The 6,033-nt window shown below is 38.6% G+C and overlaps 1 pseudogene; it reads right to left on the bottom strand.

The window, feature by feature from the left end:
* Positions 1-1,751: 1,751 nt before the first annotated feature.
* LOC115855678 (actin-related protein 3 pseudogene) lies at positions 1,752-2,485 on the bottom strand (annotated as a pseudogene).
* Between the last annotated feature and the right edge of the window lie 3,548 nt (positions 2,486-6,033).

The following is a 6,033-nucleotide window of genomic DNA, read 5'->3' as shown; positions in this document are numbered from 1 at the left end:
GAAGTTCGCGCATGCCGTGAGCAACTGGGCCCGTGAGCCACAACTGCTGAGCCTGTGCGTCTGGAGCCTGTGCTCCGCAACAGGAGAGGCCGCGACAGTGAGAGGCCTGCGCACCGCGATGAAGAGTGGCCCCCGCTTGTCACAAGTAGAGAAAGCCCTTGCACAGAAACCAAGACCCAACACAGACGAAAATAAAAATAAGTAAAAGAAGGCTCAACATTAAAAAAAAAACAAACTTGCACACAAATGTTCATAACAGCATTATTCATAATAGTCAAAAAGTGGAAATAACCTAAATGCTTGTCAACTAATGAATGAATCAATGAAATGTAGTATTGTTTGTACAATGGTATATTATTGGGTCATGTTATGGACTGAATGTTTCTGTCTCCCCTACTGTCCCCCACACTCAAATATTGAAGCCATTACCCCCAATGTGATGATATGAAGAGAAGAGGTCTTTGGAAGGTAATTAGGTTTACATGGGCTCATGAGAGTGGAGCCCACATAATAGGATTGGTAGCCTTATAAGGAAAGGAAAAGATATTAAAGGATCCAGTGAGAAGTTGGCCATCTGCAAGTCAGCAAGAAGGCCCTCACCAAGAACCAAATCTCCAATCTGCTAGCCCCTTTTTTGTGGACTTCACAGGCTTCAGAACGATGAGAAATAAATGTTGTTTAAGTCACCCAGTCTATGGTGTTTTGTTATAGCTGCCTGAAATGACTAAGGTCATGAAAAGGGATGAAGTGCTGATACATGCTACACGTGAATAAACCTTGTTAAGTGAGAGAAGCCAGACACAAAGCCCACCAAAAAAATAAAGTAAAAAAGAAAGAGAGAGAAAAGAAAAAAAGAACAAAGAAGGAACAAGTGCATTAGAACCACCCCAAAATCAGCTGATAGAGATTTAATTGGCATTGCCAGTGATTTCTGTCGTAGGAGAGGGGTTAGAAGAGCAGTCAAAGTAGACAACTGTTTGCATCTGCAACACCACTTTGTGTCTGCCTCTCACAGGTTGGGTCAGTGGCAAATGCTTAGACATGTGAACCAGGAAGAAATTTCAATAAACAGAGGCTGAAACTGGTGTGGTAATACCTGAATGTTGTGAGCATTTCTTTTTTTTTTTAAAAAAAAAAAGAAGATCCAACAGGCTGTTTTTATTTAAAAAAAAATTTTTTTTTTATCAAGAAAAAGAGTCCAAGGAATTAAACTTAATCCAATAGACAGTTGGTCCTTGAACAATGTGGGGTTAGGGGTGTGGACCCTCCACTCAGTGAAAAATGTGTGTATAAGTTATAGTCAGCCCTTCATAGTTCCTCCGTATACGTGGTTTCTCCATATACGTGGTTGCACATCTATGGATTAAATCAACCACAGATTGTGTAGAACTGTAGTATTTACTATCGAAAAAAAATCCACATATAAGTGGACCTGCACAGTTCAAACCCTTGTTGTTCAAGGGTCAACTGTACTAGCTTCTTAGTTCTAAAACACTTGCAGCAAAAACCAATTTTCTTTTAGTGTGGAGGGCAGCATTTCCTAATTACTGGAATTCCTTGGCCCATGAATGAGTAAGGGCAAGTGTCATGAGGCCTCTTAAAGTTAAAAAAAATTTTTAATTCTTTTATTATGGTAACATATAGCATGAAATCTACCATTTTAGCCATTTTTAAGTGTACAGATCAGTGGCATTAAATACATTCACATTGTTGTGTATGAAGCTACTTTTTGAAATGTACTTTTTACTTGGTCATTTTTTTCCTTCAAAATATGAGTGACCCTCAAAGTCTCTGCACATCCAGTTAAGTGAGGTCAGTATCCTTGTAGAGAGAAATCTGACACCAATAAGATAATGCTGAATTACTTCATTTACTACTTGTTAGGTAGGCAAATTCTAGATTAGCAAATTCTGGATGAAAAAAGATTTTAGGTTCCAAGGATCTGTCGTAACCAATGTCAATGGGAAATTCTTTCTTTGAGATTGCCTTGATTCTAGTATACTGTTTAATCTACTTGGCCCCTCTGTGTCGTACTTGTTAAATTCTTTTACTAAATCTGGGCAGACATAACTGTAGCACTCCTTTACTTCCATTGCTGTTTCCAGGGATTGCCCTAGAGGAATTCCTACTTCTTGGCCTCTCAGCAGTTGCTGAATGAAATACAGTACAGCTCACCTTGTGACTGGAATGTGCTTACCTCAGCTGCCAATCACATGTCCTGTAGCCACAGAAAGGACAGGAGTGACAGCATCTTAATACCAGTCACTATCAGTTTTCCTACATGTCTTGTTGCTCAGGATGCTGTTAATGCAAGCACAGCCTGCATGGCTATGTACAAGCCTGGAATATTGAAGTACTCAAACCATATTTCAGTAGTGTATTCTATTTTCAGGAGCATTTAGTGGAGATTTAATCAAAAGAAAGTAATGACATTCAGGTTGTGCTTTGAGTATTGAGAGAACATTTGCTCTATAAACCTTTCCATTAGGTGACAGCCTTAAACTATACCATGATAGACTGACCACTTTATGGTACCTGTGGCTTTTTCTATTACTTCTTTTTCACCTCTAATTTTGTTTATTTGGCCTCTCTTTTTTTCTTAGTGAGTCTGGCTGAAGGTTTATCAATTTTGTTTATATTTTCAAAAAAACCAGCTCTTAGGTTCATTAATCTTTTCTATTGTGTTTTTTTTTTTCTTTTTTGGTCTCTAGTTATTTCTGCTCTGATCTTTATTATTTCCTTCCTTCTGTAAACTTCGGGCTTTTTCTAAGTCTGTCAGATGGAAAGTTAGGTTGTTTATTTGAGATTTATCTTGTTTCTTGTGGTAGGCCTGTATCACTATAAACTTTCCTCCTATAACTGCTTTTGCTGTGTCCTATAGATTTTAGAAAGTTGCATTTCTATTTTCATTCATCTCAAGGTATTTTTTGATTTCGTCTTTCATTTCTTTGTCGATTCACTCTTTTCTTAGTAAGATGTTGTTAGTCTCTACATGTCTGTGTTTCCTCCATTTTTCTTCCTGTAATTGATTTCTAGTTTCATACTGTTGTGGTTGGAAAAGTTGTTTAATATAAATAATTTCAATTTTCTAAATTTATTAAGACTTGTTTTGTGGCCTAACATGTTATCTATCCTGGAGAAAATTCCATGTGCACTTGAAAAGAATGTGTATTCTGCTGGGGTTTTTTGTTTGTTTATTTGGTAGAATGTTCTGCAGATATCTATTAAGACCATCTGGTATAATGTGTCATTTAAGGCCACTGTTTCCTTATTAATATTCTGTTTGGTTGATCTGTCCACTGATGTAAGTGGTATATTCAAGTATCCTACTATTATTGTATTACTGTCAATTTCTCCCTTTATGTCTGTTAATATTTGCTTTATATATTTAGGTGCTCCTATATTAAATGCACATATATTTATGAATGCTATATCCTCTTCTTGGATTGACCCCTTTATCATTATATAATGGTCATCTTTGTCTTTTGTTACAGACTTTATTTTAAAATCTGTTTTTTCTGATATGAGTATTGCTATCCCAGTTTTCTTTTCATTTCCATTTGCATGGGTTATTTTTTTCTATTCCTTTACTTTCAGTCTTCTGTTCTTCCTTGATGAGTTAGTGTCTTAATTCCTTCTTCTTCCCAGTAAAAGCCAATTCTCATAGCCTTCATTCATAATAAGTGTAAATAATGTCAAATACATTATGGTATTATTCTTCCAAGGGTATTTACATTTTCTAAATTGAAGGTATAATGGCTTAGTATGGCATTTGAATAATTATTTTCACAATGAGAAAAGATTTCTTTTTCAAAAATAGATTGTTTTGTTTTGAAATTCTTACTGACATTTAAAATTTTGAGAAATATTATGCAGTGGTTTGACATACATTAGAACTCTGGAGAGAGAATAAAACTGTTAGCAGAAAAGAGAAGCTATCTGTGGGCTTACACAGGATAGTATCTCACTTGCTTCTTTCCTCTTCTTTTTTGAAGAAGTGGCAAAGAATGATTTCCTTTTCACCTTGGCTCTGAAGGATATGTTTTATGTGTTGGCAAGTCTTACCCTTGCACATAAATGAATTATACTAATAGTAACCCGAATCTCATAGCATTATTAGTGTTTGATTTGATTCTGGGGAGAATTAACCAGGTACCACTCCATAATCAAACAGCAGGCAATAGCATTTAAAGTAGTTGCCTGTCTGTAGGCAAGGTTGTCCATAAATTCCAAATATTTCATAGACCACCCACCCAGATAACTCTGGTGGGACACACACATACACAGGGAACCACCAGTAAGAGACAAGCACTCAGGATTAGGTAGGTCATGGTCACCAGCCACTGGCAGGCTTTGGCAAGAGCATCAGTTGTCATTTTCTACTATGGGGGTTTGCTTTGTGTCCAGAGCCCATATCAAACACATTGCTGCAACTGAGCAGATTGTCAGCCACAGTAAGTTTCATGGAAATGTTTTCCTGCACTTCTCTGATGCATATAAATAAAGTGAAAATCCTGCTTTTCTTTCTTCAGAAACTGAAATGTAAAGATTATGAGGGACAGGTATGATCACAACATAGCAGTTCTTGAAAACATATTCTATAGCTTAAACCAAATCGTTTTCTTCCCATGAGTGAATTGTCTAGCAGTATAAGTTTCTGAAAAGCCTGTATAATCAGAATTCCAGAAATACCTGAACCCAGGTGAATCCTACCACAAAGCGTGTTGGGACTTCACATCGTAGCCCCCTTGACAGGGGCACATATAAAATTGATGTTGAAGTTTGGTCTTAGGTTAGTTGTTTGTGTTCTTATTTATTGCCCCTGCTATTTCTTGGTGAGAGGGAGTATTTTAACTCTTTCTTCTTCCCAGTTAAAGCCAATTCTTCTTCTGTTATTTTTAGTTTGAAGTTGTGACATTTACTCCATATTTTCCTTTCAAATGGGAAAACTGGTGAAAATACTTTGTAAACTGTGATGTGCCATTCATTTTTTAAACTATCATGATTTATAAGGTTTTAAAATTGCATTTGGCACTATTTACAGAAAGGATTTTTTTTTTTTTTGCGGTACACGGGCCTCTCACTGTTGTGGCCTCTCCCATTGCAGAGCACAGGCTCTGGACGCGCAGGCTCAGTGGCCATGGCTCATGGGCCTAGCCGCTCCGCGGCATGTGGGATCTTCCTGGACCGGGGCACGAACCCGTATCCCCTGCATCAGCAGGCGGACTCTCAACCACAGCGCCACCAGGAAAGCCCCAGAAAGGATTTTTTTAGTGGTTATGGATTATGTTTCTGGTAGTATCTTACCCAGAAGATGTCTCTTGTCCAGGGCATATGTCTATAAGAAGCAAATTATTCCTTCTGCTTGCATTGCTACATGCTTTGAAGAAAGGGCCCTATAGCTACCAGCAGAAGCCAGAGCTAAATCTGTGATTCAAATAATGCCAACAGCACTTCTGCTTAGATAATTATATGAAGACAGATAGGATTAATTAGGAGCACTATATAGTCACAACCGAGGCACCAGCTTTGGTTCCATTCCTGTGGCTCCCTGGTGCCACTATTAATCTCAGAATTTTAGGTAGTGATGGTAGAGTCCAGACTCACCACCACCATCAGGGAACTTTGAGGAGAGTTTTAAGACACTTTGAGGAGAGTTTTAAGGGCCTAGGCTTCTCCCTGCTACTGCTGTTTTGCCCACATTTGCAAAAGATTTGGTTCAGTAGGAGGAACAGAGCAGAGAGAAGCCCTGTACTGAGGGCAAGTGATGGTGAAAGGGCCAAGTTTTCTGCATGGTGGTCAGATTGGGGTGGCAGCTGCTCCTGCCACCAGTTTTATCCAGGTTTTCCTCCCAGATCTGTGGGAGACCTAGTCCTCTGACCCAGCCTTATGTCTCGAGAGGTGGGACCTGGATGGAATGGGCTGAGGCCAAACCAAGAATTTGCGGCAAGGAGAAATTTATGTTCTTGTTAAAGGCAAGGTTGACCTGGGATGCAAAGAAATGTCTGAATCCTGCAGGTCAAGCAGGGAGGT

Source organism: Globicephala melas, chromosome 4 (assembly GCF_963455315.2).
Source record: "Globicephala melas chromosome 4, mGloMel1.2, whole genome shotgun sequence".
Taxonomy (NCBI): Eukaryota; Metazoa; Chordata; class Mammalia; order Artiodactyla; family Delphinidae; genus Globicephala; species Globicephala melas.
This window is presented reverse-complemented; position numbering and strand designations above follow the sequence as displayed.